Source organism: Gorilla gorilla, chromosome 19 (genome assembly GCF_029281585.2).
Source record: "Gorilla gorilla gorilla isolate KB3781 chromosome 19, NHGRI_mGorGor1-v2.1_pri, whole genome shotgun sequence".
In the NCBI taxonomy this organism is placed as follows: domain Eukaryota; kingdom Metazoa; phylum Chordata; class Mammalia; order Primates; family Hominidae; genus Gorilla; species Gorilla gorilla.
Window position 1 is genome coordinate 86,726,787 of NC_073243.2, and position 16,838 is coordinate 86,743,624.

Sequence of the window (16,838 nt, forward strand, 5' to 3'; positions counted from 1 at the left end):
TAATATTGATAATCCTGACCCTGATTAGGCTGAGGTAAATGTGTATTTTTGTATCTTAGTTTTTAACAAAAAAGTTTAAATATTAAAAATATATAAAAATGTTACAAATACAAAAATAATAAGGATATAAAAATAAAATATGTTTGTAAAGCTGTACAATGTGTGTTTTAGGATGTTATTACAAAAGTCAAAGATTAAAAATAAAAAGTTTATAAAGAAACAATGTTATAGTAAACTAAGATTAATTTATTATTGAAGAAAGAAAAATTTCTAAATAAGTTTAATGTTGACCCCATGTACAGTATTTATAAAGTAGACAGTAATGCCTGGGCCTTCATATTTACTCACCACTCATTCAATGTCTCACCCACAGCAACTTCCAGTCCTGCAAGCTTCATTCCTGGTAAGTATCCTATACAGGTGTATCGTATTTTTTATACCATATTTTTACTGTACCTTTTCTAGATTTAGATATTTTTAGATGCACAAATACTCACAATTGTATTATAATTGCCTACAGTATTTAATACTGTAGTCTGCTGTACAAATTTGTAGCTTAGGAGCAATAGGCTATGCTGTATAGCTTAGGTGTGTAATAGGCTCTCCTATCTAGTTTGTGTAATTTTACTCTACAGTGACAAAATCGCCAAAGAAGACATCTATCAGAACATATTCCCATCATTAAGCAACACATGGCTATATTATGATTTTTTGTTATAGAATTCTCAAATATATTATTGTACCATGATTTCTTCCTAAAATATGAAATGATATTTAATGTCTTCCCTCAATAAAAGACAAAGAACTATACTGAGAAACCATCTTCTTCCACCTTCCCTTCGCAAATTTTATGGTATGCCTTTAATTTTAATTCACCCCTTGACTTTTATTTGATCACAAAGATTATTAATAAGCTGTTTACTTTTAAAACAAAATCTCTGCTTTATTATCTACAAAATTTAAAACTTACTCTTTGATTGCTGTTCAGTAAGGTAGTGGAAGCCTTGTGTTCCCCATTATTTTCTATCTCCCACTTGCAAATATGTCAGCCATACTATTATATTTATAATTAAACATATATAATAGTTACATTACTTTATATATTTTTATATATTTTGTTATTATTTTTATCCTGAGAATAGAAAATCAGTTTGAAAGATTTTAATATTATTTTTAACTTTTAATAGTTTAAATATTAATATTAATTTTAATATTGTGTTTACATTCTGCACAATCAGGCCAATTCAATCTATCTATCTATCACAAAAGCCTTTTATCAATATCACTCAGAGAATGTCTTAAGCATTGAGATCTAACAGATTATATTTTCTCACACTTCATCAATTGTTCAAAATAGCTTAATGCTGTTTCCCACTTCCCTATCCATGATTTCTTCTCTTTGCCCCTTTTTCTAATCGTTAAATAATCATTAAGATGCCTAAGAGCATCCAAACTGTAAAAAATTCTACTGATCCTTCCATATGAATCTGCTATTTATGCTTGCTATGCAGCCATCATTTTATGATTCTTGTTGAACTCTTGTGTTGAACTTAGACACCCTTTTGTCCTGAGGACCAGTTCTTTGTGTAACTAGAAATAAGAAGTATATATGATTAATTTTTCCTAAAATAATATTAATTTTGCATTAACACAATTGCTAATCAAAACGATTAACATGATTAATTATTAACATGATATTAATACAATTAAAATGATTCTTACTCAATAAGCTTATATTTTGTTATCAAATTTATAATACCAACAAGCACCAAATTCTCTAAAGGATTAAAAAACGATCTCTGGTGATCTGAAATATCCCAGTGATATATGTGGGTATTCTGTTTTATTCCTATTTTTTAAAATCATGGGTTTATCCTGTTCTTGCTTTGGTGAACTTAGTATATGTACAATCTTATTTTGGCCCTGTATTTGAACTTTCCTTTGAGATCTCCCCATCTTGGTATTTTTACTCTAGTTAAATGCATTTTCTCCAGTTTTCCTTCCAGTCCTTCTTTTCCTTGTCCCTTGTTTTTAATAATATCTTATCTCTGAATTTATTTTAAAATATGTTTTAATAAAAAAATCATGGATGCTACTGAAAATTCAGTAACTTCATCAAAAAAAAGTGATACCAGGAGGGCACAGTGGCTCACGCCTGTAATCTCAGCACTTTGGAGGCCAAGGAGAGTGGATCACCTGAGGTCAGGAGTTTGAGACCAGCCTGGCCAGCATGGCAAAACCCCATCTCTACTAAAAATACAAAAATTAGTTGGGTATGGTGGCATGCGCCTGTAGTCCCAGCTACTCGGGAGGCTGAGGCAGGAGAATCACTTGAACCCACGAGGCGGAGATTGCAGTGAGCAGAGATCACACCAGTGCACTGCAGCCTGGGTGACAGAGCCAGGCTCCATCTCAAAAAATAAAAATAAAAATAAAAATAAATAAATAAAGATACCGTGTTTCTATATAGGAAGTTTTAATATTAAAAAGATAGAAATTCCCTCTGAGTTAATTGATGAGTTATTCAGTTCTAGTAAGTATTTTCACTTTGATTTTAAGGGCTGAGGAAGCTAATTATAAATTTTATTCAGAAGGATTGTTCAAAAGAGTAGTTAGGAAATTCAGAAAAGCAATGTGGGGAAGCAAACCATACCAAGCTTTTAAATATAATATAAAGTCTGTGTAGTTAAAGCAGTTTAGTATCAACATCAGAACTGACAGGCATACCAATGAAATAAGATAGAAAACCCAGAATTAGACAAATTATATTTGGAAATTCAGTGTACACTAACAAGGCATCTCAAATCAGTGAGGAAAAGATAACTGATGTTTTGATAACTAGGTAGTTCTAGAAGGAAAAACTGGATCCATGTCTCATCTCTACATTAGCATATATTGTAAGCAGATTAATAAATAAATGTATAAAATTTCAGTTATGAAGTTTCTATAAAAATTAGTAAATAATGAGTGAATTCTTAGAAATGCACAAGTAGTAAAATTTAATAAGTATTCAAAATTCAGCACAGTAATGGAAAATGTAAATTTGATTATAATAAACATTTCATCTCAAAAACACCATAGATAAGAATGACAAATGACAAACCGAAAAATAAAATTGCAACTTCTTTGAAACAAAATGACTGTTAAATTTATAAAGGGCTTCTAAAATTAATCAGGAAAAAATCAACAATGTATCATAATAAAAGAGCAAATAGTATGAATATTAAATGCCAGAAAAGGAAATGTCAGTGGCTCTTACACATATGACAATATGTTCAACTTCAATAATAATAAGAGAAAAGCAAATAAAACTTCATTTAAATATCATTCATTATCTCTCAAGCTTTTACAAATCTAAAGTTCGAAGCTGTAGATCACAAGGACATTTATATATCACTATGGAAATGCAAACTGGCATATCACTCTTTAGGGGAGATTTGGCAATGTTTATCAAAATTGTACATTCCTTTATCCTTTGAACCAGCAAACCTATTTCAGAATACCGGGAATCTATTCAAAGTTAAATTGACAAAAAATAGAAAATGACTTATGAACATTCATTTCAGCATTATTTAAAATAGCAAAAGACCAGAAACAACCTAAATGCTGTTTAGGTTGACTGGTTGGATGAATTATGTTGCTTAGGAAACTGAGTAAACAATGAAAAATCAAGAAGTATGCTGTACTGCTGGAAAATGGAATAAACTCCATAATTTACTAAGTAGCTAACTCCAAAATATATTGTTCAATGATGAATGCAATGTAGATAAAAGTATATATAGTGTATATTGAGAAAAGGAAATAAATCTTGGGACCCCAAGATCACTAAGCTAAAGGGAAAAGTCAAGCTGGAAACTGCTTAAGGCAAATCTGCCTCCCATTCTATTCAAAGTCACTCCTCTGCTCACTGAGATGAATGCATATCTGTTTGCCTCATTTAGAGAGGCTAATCAGAAACTCAAAAGAACGCAACCATTTCTCTCTTATCTACCTATGACATGGAAGACCCCTCTCAGCTTCCAGTTTTCCCGCCTTTGCCTCAAGTTGTTCCACCTTTCCAGACTGAACCAATGTACATCTTGCACATATTAATTGATGTCTCATGTCTCCCTAAAATGTGTAAAACCAAGCTGTGCTCTGGTCACCTTGGACACATGTCATCAGGACCTTCTGAGGTTGTGTCATGGGCGCATGTCTGGAACATTGGCGAAATAAACTTTCTAAATTAACTGAGACCTGTCTCAGATTTAGGGGGTTCACATTTTGGTAACCTCAGAGGACTTCTGAGTGGAGATGCCCCTGACCTTTGACAAATCTCCTATCAGTGCTTGTTACCAGTGTAACGCCGAAGGTTCTTGCCAAGCCATGCCAAAGAATTGATGTGGCAGCTGTCCGCGGCGAGTGATAGAGACACGGAATGATAGAAAAAGCTGTAGGCTTTATTGGGCAGAGTGAAAGTACAAAGCTTCCACAGCGTGGAAGGGGTCCTGAATGGGTAGCCAGTGTTGGTTTTGGGTGATTTCCTTTTAAACTCTTCAAGGAGGGAAATATGTGCAGCAGGAAGATGTTACCAGAGTGAGAAACGAGGGCAGTAAATTATTTTGTGACATGTCTAAGATTTTGAGGAAAACCAGAATTGCAAATTAGGTTTTATCTACTTTATGACCTTGTAGCAGCATGGCAAAGGAGACAGGATCTTACAGGACTTTACAAAGTATGTTTACAAGGAATTGGAATGGGGAGTATAGATAAGGTCTGCCGGTCACAGAAAAAGGGGAAGTTAACATTTCTTTTCCTTTAGTTTTGGGGGACGGGGAAGGGAGAGAGAACACAGGGAAACTTATAGCAAGCTTTTAGCTGTTTATAGCTTTCTTGAGGAAGAAAACACATGCACAAGTCCTGGTGTTAGGAATATTTTAAGCATATATCTTCAATATTATTCATCCAGGACTGAAGTAATTCCTGATGCAGGAAATGAGTAAGTTTCACAGCTTTCTGAGCCCCTACTCGACCCAGGAATCCCAGCTGGCACCTCCTCTCACTGGTATGGCTCAAACCAGTGGGAGAATTTGCAGAGGTCTGTGAGCATCCCCTCCAGAGAATCTCTGATCTCCAAAAATTTGGTCAAGATCTAAAGTTTATTTTGCTGTACACCTCCCTTCTTTTCTGGAGTTTTACTTGCTCCCAACAAGGAAGGCGAGACTTCCTGTATCCATCACAATGAAAGGCAGGTAACTTCTTTATGGAGTTTGAGCTCCCTTTCAGCAGGGAAGATGAGTTTGAGATCTCTTTTTTTTTTTTTTTTCCTGCTTCTAGGATGGTAGAAAGCAGTCTTCAGCCTGAGACCCATCCCTAGGTAAGTACCTGAACTGGGGTTTTGTCTTGGCTAAAGTTTAACAACCAGCTAGTCTTAATTTCTACTTACCATTAGAGCACCCAGTGATCATATTGTGGGGTTTTTATTGTTGTTATTTGTTCTGGATTTTCACCCATCAGATTTGACCAATTTTACCTGACTTGGTCAAATCTGTGTGAGAATTCCAAGTTCTGGGTAACAAAGCCTCTCTAATTTGGACAAAATTCCTCGCAACTGCAAAGGAGGAAAAACATGCACTTAGTTTCTGAGTTTTCGTCTTGTTTTTTTAAAAAACAAAAGTTCTTTCATTTACTTTTCTTCCACCCTGTACCTCCTGCCCCCTTTGCCATCTGTAGTACCAAAAAATCTAAAGGAGTCATATAATGACTTGAACCACTTTAAAGAATTCACCTGTTTTGGGGTATTCTGTTTTCTTGGTGGAGTTTCAAGAGTCATGGGCAGCTTCTTCTTAGGTCTAAAGCTCTGTTTTCCTGTATTGCATGACTTGGCCTCTTTGGCTTTGGGGATCACAGAGACTACCTTGTACTGTGAGAGGATTTGACCTTGGCATGTGTAATGGCAGATGAGAGCTACAAAGTAGGGGTGGCTGAGCAGGAGTTTAAATAAAGTGGTCTTGGCTGTTGTCTTTTTCTCCCTCCCAGGAAGTTGTTGTTTAAGGATTCTAATTCTAGTCGGGAGATACATTCTAAGGAGTCTTCTCTAACGCTTTTTCTCCCAAATTACTCTCAACTCGGCTTGTCTATGTGCATTGGTGTGAGGTGCTGAACTGCTGTTTTCAAAGCTAAATGAGAGATTGAGTTTTCTCAGCTCCAAAGAGAAAGGGCATTTGTTCCTCCCACCAAAAGGCACCCCTGGGTGACTGGGGACCTCGTGGGAGTCTCTGGGGTTTTTGAACCCCCACAGCGTGCAGCAGCCCTGCAGGGAAATCCCCAACAAAAATTAATTCAAAATAACAATAACAAAACCCCCCACTTGTCCAGGAAATGCATATAAGGGCTGATCACCTGCCATTTTGAGTCTTCTCTGAGGTCACAGACCTCTGGAGAGAGAAACTGAGACACATAAGAGTGTGGAAATGACTCAGTGTTGGTACACTGTGGAGTCCTGCCCACAAGCAGCACACATTGATCCACCACACAAAAATGCTAGGCCATAGCTCAGTTCCTCCTTTTAAGAAAAAGAGTGGAAAACAATCTAAGAATGAGGAGAAAACAAGGAGAATGACCCCCTTTCAAGCACTCCATAGGTTTTATGGCACTTCCACTTGCCAGAGTTTATGTAAAATGGAAGTAATATGGTCTTTGAGTACACTTACATTAAAGTAAAAGAGCCCTGAGGTCGACCTGCAAACTACAGACTTCCTAAGTTCTCTTTTTCTCTATTTTTCTTTTCTGCCTGCTTTAAATCTGCTGTTTTCTATTAAGATAAAAACCACTATTTGGATTCAAAAGGTTATTCTTGCAAGCCAGTGAATTTGCATTTATCTCATGGCTAAAGTTATGGAGTAAAAGATTTAGGATCTGTGTGTGTGTGTGTGTGTGTGTGTGTGTGTGTGTGTGTGTATGTGTTCATAATTTCTATAATTTTATGTTCAATTGGCAATTAAACTCATTTTAATTTCCCTCTAGCATATCAGAATTTTTCTCACTGTATCTTATGATGTAAATCTTGCTCTTGGATTTTCACCTGAGTTATTTCCTTTAATATGCAAATTTAAGGCTATTTAGCTAACAACTACCTATGGTAGTAAAACAGGTTATCAAGACTTTGAAAGTTTAAGGAAAAAAAGTTTATCATGAATCTATAAGATGTATTTCTATCAGCATGCCTAATACATTTATGTATTTATGTGTTGTTTACACAACATTTCACTACCGGAAAAAAGGAACTCTAATTAATTGGCTTAAGAAAATAAAAGCACTTGAATCAAATACTTTATCAGGAAAAGGGAAAAGACTACTCAACTGCTTTTTCAAGTTAACGTAACTTAAGCAAAATCTTTAATAAATAAGCTAGATTTAAAATTATTGGTTAAGTAATGTTAGAAATCTCTTAAAAATTGCCAGCAGACATTGTTGTTTACATTTAATCCAGCAATTTAATACTTATTCTTGCCAAATAATATAATGTGTCAAAATTTGGCATAGGGTTTGCAAAAGTATAATCCCAGCCCAAAGCAGAATGATCTTTGCTTGTGTAATCTTTAATAAATAAGACATTTATTTCTTAACAATAACATTGGTTTTATAACAATAGCTACATCTTGAATTTAGTAAGATTACCATAACTTCTAATCTTGTGGCTTTAGGCAATCTAGTCCACAGGCAGTAAGATTTGTTTTGAGAAGGAACTGTTACTGTCTTTGATTCAAAGCTAAAGTATAAATTAATTTCCTCCCAAAGTTAGGTCAGCCTAGGCCCAGGAATGAACAAGAACAGCCTTGAGGTTAGAAGCAAGATGGAGTCAGTTAGGTCAGATCTTTTTCACTGTCTCAGTTAAAATTTCACAATGGCAGTTCTATAACTTTAAATAATGACTATCACAGTTTTCACAAATTATGTAGGTAAATGATTAAAATAAAATAATTAGGTAAACGTAACAGGATAAATACATGTAGAAAATGTCATAATTTAGAATCTAAAGTTGTATTAAATTTAATAATAGGTATTTCATTATATGGATATTTTCCAATAAAATAATACCCTATATACTATAAAAATATATTATATATTATAAATATCCAAATTATTTTATATATTATAAAAATATATCTATATATATTTAGAAAATATTATTTCTAAAAAACATGTCTTTTTTAAAAAGGTGAACCATTTTTTCTATTTCAAAGCTTATTTAAAGCTAGGTAAAAACTAGGTAAAAGAAACCAGAAAATAAGAGAGATGTAAAGAAAATTATAAAAATAGTGAATTTTTTGGTAAGAAAGGTTAAAGAGAAATACTTTTATATGAGAAACAATATTATATGGTAGATTTATTCCTAGAATAAAATGGTTGTTTAAGCAAGAGGTTATGTTCAGGACAAATAAAAATTTCAAGCATGTCATGAAGGGTCTTTATAAGTCATAAGTCACAATGAGAGGATTTATTAAAAAAAAAAAAAGAAACCAACAGTGAAATTTTCTTAAGGAATTGATTTACTCTTAATAAATTATGGGAGATTTTAATTTTTTTCACCCAAGTTTAACTTTTATTGCATCTCGCCACTTTCAGGTTTTTCTCCCCTTTTAAAGGGCGCAAAATGATAATGTTCTCCTTCAACTCATTTTCAGCTCATATAAGTCTTTTTTCCTCAATTTCTGTTTGTTGTGGTCTGATGCTAACAATGCTTTCTTAAATGCCCAAAGGAAATGTTTTCTTCAACATAATATTCTGTTCAGTGCACATGGTTTTTATTTCTGCCTTTCAGTAACTGGTCTAAAAGATATTTCATTTTATCAAAAACAATTCCTATGCCATTATTAAGTTTTGGTTTGCTTAGGAAAAAAAACTTTGATAAAATTTTTATCTTTAATTAAGGTTATTAAATCTGTGTATCTTTCTACATGTGCTTTTAAAGTTCTTGTGACATTGAGTTACAGGGCTTTGACTCCTGGGTCTAAAAAGGACTCCAAGTCCTGCTAAACTGTAAATACTGAGAGCAGTTAAAGCCTCATCTTCAGACCCAGTAGAAGATGCCAATCAAAATAAACTGCATTCTTGAGACGCAGGGCCAAAAATAAAGCAATTCAACAACTCAAGATCCAGGGACTCTCACAGAAAAAGTGGGCGTGTGAGATTGTAAGGGCTGATCTTGAGATTAAAATAAGTTCAGTTTCTGTATAAAGTAGTCATTAATGTCAAAGGACACTGATGCAAGACGAGCATATGGACTCATCTCAAATTAACAAGGTTTTCTTCAAACTGTAACTATTAGCCCTTTGTCAGATGGGTAGATTGCAAAAATTTTCTTCCATTCTGTAGGTTGCCTGTTCATGCGGATGATAGTCTCTTTTGCTGTGCAGAAGCTCTTTAGTTTAATTAGATCCCATTTGTCATTTTTTGCTTTTGTTGCCATTGCTTCTGGTGTTTTAGTCATGAAGTCTTTGCCCATGTTTATGTCCCGAATGGTATTGCCTAGGTTTTCTTCTAGGGTTTTTATGGTTTTAGGTATTACATTTAAGTCTTTAATCCATGTTGAGTTACTTTTTGTATAAGGTGTAAGGAAGGGATCCAGTTTCAGTTTTCTGCATATGGCTAGCCAATTTTCCCAACACCGTTTATTCTACTATAATGGCACATGCACACGTGTATTTATTGTGGCACTGTTCACAATAGCAAAGACTTGGAACCAATCCAAATGCCCATCAATGATAGACTGGATAAAGAAAATGTGGCACATATACACCATGGAATACTATGCAGCCATAGAAAGGATAAGTTAATGTGCTTTGCAAGGAAACCATCATTCTCAGCAAATTAACACAATAAGAGAAAACCAAACACCACATATTCTCACTCATAAGTGTGAGCTGAACAATGAGAAGACATGGACACAGGGAGGGGAACATCACACACCAGGGCCTGTCGGCAGGGTGTGGTTCTGGGGGAGGGATAGCATTAGGAGAAATATCTGATGTAGATGACCGGTTGATGGGTACAGGAAACCACCATGGCACATGTATACCTATGTAACAAACCTGCATGTTCTCCACATGTACCTCAGAACTTAAAGTATAACTAAAAAAAAAAAAACTGACTTTTTAATAAAGATTATAAAGGTTATAAAAGGTTTATGGAGGTTATACCCTATGGTCGAGATTAAAATCTTATAGATTGTTTATAAAATTTCAAAAAACAAATTTAATTGGCTTCATGCTGTTTTTATTAGGTTTCATTATTTAGAAAATTAAGTCTACTCTCTCAAAGAAAGAAAGTTTTTGCCTTTTTAAAAAATCCTTGAGTTATTTATTTGGTCAAATGAATAACTTATTTTACAGTGACCTGTGACGTCAAGTGTTTTAAATCTTTGATATTTGACAGACTTTCCAAAATTAAATAAAAAATTCTGTCTTTTACTAACATAATTAATCCTTTAAGATATTAGGTGCCCTAAAGTCCAAAAATGACATAATTTGGCTTATTTTGTATCAAGCCATTGACAAGAAACATTGTCAAATGTGAAATGGTGTGTGGTTTTCTTTGGGCTGTATTTGTATAAATATGTTATTGGTTTGTGTTCAAAAATTATGCAAAACTTCTGTAATTCTGATGGTACTTAGTGCATATTGTACATTATCAGTAATAATTATAATTGTTATATACAATTATTGTGTGCCACAGAGATAACAATTTCCTTGTCAATTGTGTTCTTGACTATGGCTGCCCTAAAACTTTTTCTCATGCATGGACAATTGTTTTCTTCTTTTGGTTCTCTTTAGAAGTTGGTTTTATAATCAGCTATAAAACTCTAAAAGGTCCTCTTGAATACAAGTTTCTGATAACTTTTGAGATTGCTACATCAGAATAGAATAAAAACTTTTAGGACTCATGGAGAACTGAAATATTCATGAATATCAAGCAGAACAGTAATGAACCACGTGGACTGAACTAATAGAAGTTTGAAGTAATCTTTTTGACTTTTTGCTTAAAAAGTTGCTGATCCTTTATTATTATTTTTTTTTTCAGAGTCAAGGAAACTTTTCTTTTGAGCTATTAACAGCTTTTAATGATTTCGTATATTACTATAAACAAAATTTAGAACGTATTTGTTTCTCTCTACCTGATTTCTCCAGAATTTGGAAACCATTTGTGATTATTCTTAACTTATGGCAACATAGTTATTTGCATAAGTAAAATAAGAATCTGTTTTCATTTATAACAGGACATAATTGGAAGAACTGGTTATTTTACTGAAGCTTTGACTGGAATGTTATGGTTTCCTTTATGGAATCAAACTTGACTTATGGATCAGATAAAAGCCCCTTGGGAAAACTGGCCTCATACCTTGTCTACACAATCCCTGTACAGGGTTCCTGATCTATGGTAAGTAAAGAATGTCACTGTCTGACAGACACAGAAGCCCCAAGTTTATCTTGGAATCTCAAAAGGAGAGGAGTTCACCCAACTCCTAGCTATTTGATGGTACAAATCCATGGCTGGCTTCGGCTTTAAAAATGTCTTATCTGAAATTTCTTCTATGGAACAAAGGTCCATCAAAGCCAATTTAAAAGCCTATGCAAAAAATAATTATTCTTGCTGCACTGTATGCAAATAATCAGGCCAAGTGTGATAATTCAAATCAGTCCTACCATGATTTGTTTTTAGTAAAAATGAGAATGTCATGCTTGAAAGCAAAAGAATATTAACAAATATGAGGGTCTATATAAGATATAAGATATATAAGCTAATATATAGATGTTACATTTTGACTATAAAGAAGAATAATAACTATAGTGAACATAATAGAATTAAGTATATAATTTCTCATTAGTTCACAATAGCACTTCAAAGAATATTACCTTTGGGAGGTTGTTAGAACACCAACTCATCACTCTGAAAGTTGGGTAATAAATCAAGCATTTTTCTGTCTTTGTTTGTTTCAGGGTATTAAAATAGTTGATGAGAATATTTTTTCCTATTTAGGAATCAAAAATAATAAGTGCATAAGGAATTCCAGAATTAGAAAATTAATGTATTTTAACAATGATAAATAATGAATACAGGAATTAATCATTAATGTTATATAAACCATTCATTGAAAGGTTGGCACAATGAAACTGCATGAAATCACTAGCCAGTCTTTACATCACCAATGGAGGGACAAATAAAAATGATGGAACAAAGAATCAGCTATAAATTTATCTTCTCAAAACAATAAAAGCAAAGAAGTACTTGGATCTAATCAAGTCTCTAAGTGCCTATTAGTTAAGAGGAATAGGAATGAATTGGGAACATACTAAATTACATGAGAATATAAAAAAAAAATTTCAGATTGTAGAAATCCATCTACATTTACAAACATATACAATTTCTTTAACAAATAAATGGCATGAGGAAAAAAGCTCATGGAGAAACAGTTGTAATTTAATGAGCTCTATAAGACATAGCAACCAAACACAACATGTGTTCTTTTCCGGAACCCTGGTTTGAGAAAACAATGGCAATATGTATTAGATAAAACTGATTTGAGATAAAATATGAGGGTTGTTTCTTTGGCATCACAATATCTACTCTAGAAGCAGTGGATTCCTCAAAGAAGTGTGTTAACCTTCTTTTGAGAGTATTTCTCTGATTTTACCCTAAGAATAATTTTGATTTTGACTGTGCCTTCAATTAATCACCTTGATTTCCATTTTTCCTTTTTTCCATAGTGTCCATAGTGCTCAAAATTTGAGAGCTTTGCTATAAAATAGAGCTGTTAAAATTTTGTGAATGTGCCTTATATGGGATCTCCTGCAATGGATTATTAATCAATATAATTCAAATTTTCTCAGAAATTTATCAATATCATTGCTCCGCTGATATTCTCTATTACTTTCAAATGTTTTAGAAACATAGATGCTATGTAAATTTTAAATCTGTCATTTCAATTGCAAAAGAAATGGCATGAAGGAGTTATGCTTAATCTATCATGTGTAACCCAAAGTCTCATTCAATATTTCCATTTAGTTATATTTTTACTAAGTGTATCTACAATTCTATATATAAATTATTTATCTGGCTACCATACAAAAGTTATTTTAAATTTTGCATTTTGAAATTCTCACGTTTTCAACTTATTTTCTAAAAAGCAATGATGAAATTTCTTCTTTCAATACGAGTTGCTGTGGATAATCTTCAAAGATGGCTGTCATCAGTTCCTCTCTTCTCTGCATACATATGCTCTCACTCATATGAAGAAGCATTTGCTTTCTCTATTCTGGAAATCAGCTGCCACGTAAGAAATATACCATCATGAGACCACCATAGTATGAGCTAGGGCAATCTAACTGCCACATAAAAAAGTCACCCATGGAGAGAGGGGAAAGAGCTGAATAACCCCCAGTTGTTTCTGCCCTTCCATCTGAAGCACCAGACACGTGAGTGGAGGAGCTGTCTGGGATATTCTAATCTCGGCAGTAATCATAAAGAACCCAAGTGCAATCCAGATTGAAGAAACTGGGAAATAATAAATTTATGTTATTTAAAGAGACTATATTTTGGGATGCTTTGTCATATCATAGCATTATATATCAATTATATTTTAATTGCATTTACTGTTAATTCCAAAATAATATTAAAAATAGTGATAATAGTAAGCATATTTCTCTCACTTCTGAAATAAATTGAAACCCTTTTAGTATTTGGCCATTATGTACAATTCTAGCTTTGGTATTAAATAATATAGCTTATTTGTTCAATAAAATTTGCATGAAAGCTGCTACATGTTAGTTACTCTTCTTGGATTAGAAAAGATTTTCAGTATACAACACAGATATCTTAGTTTATATTTCTTTAAAAGCAGAACCTGAGACAAGAACTTAGTTGCAGATAATTTAGTAAATACTCTGAAGGAGGAGTGACAGAGAAGAGCATTAGATAAGTAAGAATGAAAAACTGATATAAGGCTATATAATCCAGGTCACTGGTTGTAGGCAATGAGAGCATAATTCTGCTAGGAATCCAAAGGCGGAGGCTGGAGTTTTTATCCACTGACTTCCATCTTTCATTATTTGAGGGTTACCTTTGGGGTCATTAACTTTACTATATTTATAGACTGTATTTATGCAGACTATTCTCAGCTTTGGGAAAGGTCCTGAGTACAAAAAGCAGGGAAACATTTGTTTTGGTCTTTAGATAATAACAGGAGTTTGAGTTCCCCAGTAGCTGTCCACTTCCACTGTGGCTGAAATTGAAAAGGGCCAATGTGATGTGATATTGAGTATCAAGTGTGAGGGCTCTCGGAGGTTGATTACGCTATTACACAGTAAATTCTTTTGATTATGCTATTACACAGTAAATTCTTCTCTGTCACATATTTTGAAACTGGTGGCTGGATCTAAGCTCTGAAAATATCAAAATGTTAAAGAAATAAACCACAGTATCTGCTGTTATAAGTGGCCGGAAGGCAGAAATTGATATCCTGTTCATCTCCTTTTCTTTACTGTGTTTCCATCTCTTCCACGAACTTGGCCACTGTAGCAGCTATTCTGGATTTTCCCTCTTGTGGAATAAACCAGGCATGTTTGCCTAGTCCTAGTCCATTTTTGATGCAATAATTGCTTATTCAATCTCACTGCCAGGGACACATCAGTTGATCCCCTGAGATCTAGAGATAATGACCTGCCTTGATTCTATAGAATTATAATTAGAGAAAATTGTTCATCTTAGTATTTCAAAATAATGATGCATAATTTTGTCTTCCAATGTAGTAATTCATTCATCTGATTCAGGTCTACTGGCATAAGAAAACTAATACAAAAATTGGTCATTCCTACTTTTACTTTTTTGGTCTCTCAAGGAAATACAGTATATTTTGCATCCTAGAGACTGGCACCCACTGCAGTGTACCTCCCCTGAGCTGACATCCCTGCTGAAACTTTAGTATACCATTTCATTATCTTATTAGGCTGGGTGTTGCTGATAAATATGATATATGGTTGGAACTGAAGACCCCCATCATTATATGCTTATTGTTATACCTCTTCTACCATAAAAATGCATTACTTGGCCTCAAGTGATATTATGCAGGACATTACATAATTAACTTGTGCTTTCAGTAATTAGGCTTTCTGTAGGCCCCCAAATCATAGTATTAGCCAAGGCATTGTGAACAAAAAATATAAATACATTTTAAAATAAGAGTTTGTTCAGCAAAGATGAATTATGACCCACTTCTAGAATTGAAAATGTCCAGTAACTGACTTATTCTAAGTGGTTGCTTGCTCTAATGTAATGAATGGAACATTATCAAAGGCTTAATCCCAGTCTCTACTGCTTACAGGTTGGGCACATAGCTTCAGTTGTCCAGTGGCCGATGTTATGCATGATCTCAGGCAAGCATTGAAGCAAAAGAAAACCAAAGATGTGCATAATTTATTTCTACTTTTCTAGGTCCATCCACATGTCCCTTCTTTGTACATCTGATCTTTCTGTCTTACTCCATCCAGGTCTATGTGCAATCAGGTCAGCCATTCATCCATGTCCAAGCATTTAAACACATTGTAATTCCAATAGATTTCCTACCACATAAATGGAAATCCAAATGTGATGCTCATAGCTTGGCCCACGAGGAGGATTACCCCTTCACCAAAGTCCTTTAAGGCTAATTCTCATTATGATTGTGTGTGCTTAATGGTCCATTTATCATCTAGCACTATTATATTCAATTAATCCATCCACAAACCAGGTACAAAACTTTTCCTTCTTCATTAGTTGATCAAAATGAATTCTCCATGAGGTCACGGTGTGATCAGAGGAAGGGATTACAAAGAAACAATGGCTGGTGACATGAGGGTCTAGATCATGAGTGCCTCTGGATATACTTTGAGAAGATCCAAAATGCATTATTTTATTATGGGATAGACTGATTCTTGGTGCATGATGGAAGCCATTGTCTCATAATCTCTTGATATTCTAAGATCCAGCACTCAGTCTCTTCTAAGGTCTTGTAGAACATCAGAAGCAGCATTTCAAATAGCAAGGCATTATCTGCTGCAGAGAACATGGCCTTGATAATGAACCCCAGTGGTTTCTGCTGCAACTCTTCTACAGGAGGTTTCTCACAGGGTCTTGGCTACCATGTGTACCTCTAGCACCATACTATATCCTAAGGGGAAGGGCCATTTTCACTGTAACCTAAACCTGCTGCAAAGCCCTCTTCTTCCAAATGACCCACTTAAAAAATATTTTCTTCCAAGTAATCTAATATAGAAGTTTTTGTTTTGTTTTGTTTTGCTTTTTTTGTTTTTTTGTTTTGTTTTTTTTTTGACAGAGTCTTGCTCTGTCGCCCAGGCTGGAGTGCAGTGGCACAATCTCGGCTCACTGCAAGCTCCGCCTCCGGGGTTCACGCCAGTCTCCTACCTCAACCTTTCAAGTAGCTGGGACTACAGGCAGCTGCCACCACACCTGGCTAATTTTTTGTATTTTTTAGTAGAGACGGGATTTCACCATGTTAGCCAGGATGGTCTCGATCTCCTGACCTCGTGATTCTCCCGCCTTGGCCTCCCAAAGTGCTGGGATTACAGGCATGAGCCACCACGCCCGGCCCTAATATAAAAGTTTAAGCAACATTCCCAAAAGCTACAGATGCTGTTTCCAACAGCTAAATATATTTACAAAATCTTGTATCTATTTCCTAGTAGTAGGTTATGCAAAGTGTATAATATAAACTTTACCTTAGAATGGATGCCCCAGAATGCCAGAGACTGTTGGACCCTAAAGTTTTGCTCCCATCTATGTTAGTGTTATAGCTTGCTAAGACA

General features: G+C 34.4%; 1 long non-coding RNA gene across 1 annotated transcript in view; it reads left to right on the top strand.

Annotated features, from left to right (window-relative positions):
• Positions 1–371: 371 nt before the first annotated feature.
• Positions 372–16,838, top strand: part of LOC134757610 (uncharacterized) — a 44,151-nt gene continuing 27,684 nt past the window's right edge. Inside the window, exons 1-3 of the long non-coding RNA XR_010131796.1 lie at positions 372–403; positions 5,317–5,356; positions 11,258–11,418. This is a non-coding gene — a long non-coding RNA (uncharacterized lncRNA). The remainder of the gene's footprint in view (positions 404–5,316; positions 5,357–11,257; positions 11,419–16,838) is intronic.